Below are 2,043 nucleotides of genomic sequence, written 5' to 3'. Positions count from 1 at the left end.
TTCCCCAACAAGGATCCAATCCATACCCCCTGCTGTGGAAGTGTGGAGTCAGAACCACTGGACTGCCAGGGAAGTTCCTTTTATCTTTAATTTTTAGACTAAAGGTCAACTTCAGACCCCAGACTACTTTTCCAAACAAAGCACAGAAGGTAATATTTTATCATTTATACTCAAAATCGTATTGACAATGTCACAGGAAGAGGGATTTAAAAATGCAATTCACCCTGCCACTTAATAGGCTAGTGTTTTCCAACTGCAGTTCTGAAAGCAAAATAGTGGGTCCTGACAATAGAAAAAAATATCAGGTGCATATAAAATTGTAAGGGCAAGCACTGTCTGGTGAACTTTTTGATTGGCATGTATGTACATATATATTGGGTTGCCCTGCACAATGTTTTCCACTCTTGAATTGCTATGTTACTGCTCTAAAGCTAACTAAATTTTGCCTTCTGGAGCCCCCTACAGGCTTTAAATGTTAAAATCTTGAGTTTTACAGTAAATAAATACAGTAAGCCTTTCGATGGAGGGTGTTCAGGAACTAGAACTTGACTGTTTATAGGAACAGTCGCTTATACAGATAAATCAGCAGCCTTTGGTCTAAGAACTGAAACTAAACATGGGCACAGCCTCAACCTTGAAGTTATACCAGCCTCAAAAAAACATTAACTTGGCAAGGTCAACCTTAGCCCTTCTTGTTTAATTTAAAATTAAGAGAAATAATCAGTATCTCACAAAAGCAGCTGTTTGGGGGCAAACTAAGAGACAGAATCACAAGGACTTTAGTCTTGTTAACAAGACATTCACTTTTATGAGATTTTCACAAAGCAGTGTTGAAAACTCAAATTAACAGAAATGCAGCCAGGCAACTAAAAGGCTTATTCCCATAATCCTACTCCCCAAGAAAGGTTTGAGTGAAGAGCAAAAAATTTGAACAATCAAGTACTAACCATTACCTCAACTCAACTGTTTTAAGAACTAAGGGGTCACATATCAAAGTAATAGAACTCTATGAAGTGATTAGAAAACTCAAGTGCTGTAGGTAATACAGGCTTCTATTGAGAACAAACTAATAGGCTACTAGGCTAGGGCATTCTTTCCTTGCTCCTCTTTCATAAAAGGAAAAATATAAATACAAAGAAAAAGTAACAATGTTTATCATGCTTCCTGATTGCTGCTGCTGCTAAGTCGCTTCAGTCGTGTCCGACTCTGTGCAACCCCATAGACGGCAGCCCACCAGGCTCCCCTGTCCCTGGGAGTCTCCAGGCAAGAGTACTGGAGTGCGTTGCCATTGCCTTCTCCTGACTACCACAACTCAAAATAAAAATTTGAAGGAAAAAAAAAAAAATCTTTGCAGATTTTTTGCAGAAGCCTAAGAGGAGACTAAAACCACAAATATCCTGCGAACAATCATCAAACACTATTCTGACCTTAATTTCACCTATATCAGGTCACCCATCTCAGAGTGTTTGGGATGGTTTAGTAAACCTAAGGTTGATTACAGAACCAGGTAAATGGTAGATGATCCTGTAGAAAGGAGATCACTTGGCAGTAAATCAATTTAGCATAAATGAAGGTGATTCATAACACATCAATTAGAAGCACAGTTTTGGTTTTTTTTTTTTTTAGTCAGTGTAGGTTGGCTCCTCAAATAGATCTTGGAGACTAAAAGTGATACAAAATGGACAGGTCTGACTTGCAAAATTTTGGTTCATTTAAAGCAAACCTGGCGCATCTTAAAATGATCCCATGGGCTGACATACACACTCATTTTTATTGGAACATAACTAGACCCAGCCTAGATACTACAATGGGGTTTGCAATTCAAAATGTATCCTTGGCTTTAGAATAATTTACATCGAAATTAGTAAAAACTTCAAATAAAGCCAGTAATTTAATGAGAGCTCCATTTTAGTAAAATGTTTGACTTGTTACTATTAAACAAATTTAACTATGTTCAGAATTATGCTTGCCCTCTCCCAAAAGCCTCAGACTAGTGTTTACCATAAACATATACTGGATAAATTATAATCTATTCAAAACAAA

This window comes from Bos mutus, chromosome 7 (genome assembly GCF_027580195.1).
Source record: "Bos mutus isolate GX-2022 chromosome 7, NWIPB_WYAK_1.1, whole genome shotgun sequence".
Taxonomy (NCBI): Eukaryota; Metazoa; Chordata; class Mammalia; order Artiodactyla; family Bovidae; genus Bos; species Bos mutus.
The sequence above is the reverse complement of the archived record's forward strand: the minus strand, read 5'-3'. Positions refer to the sequence as shown.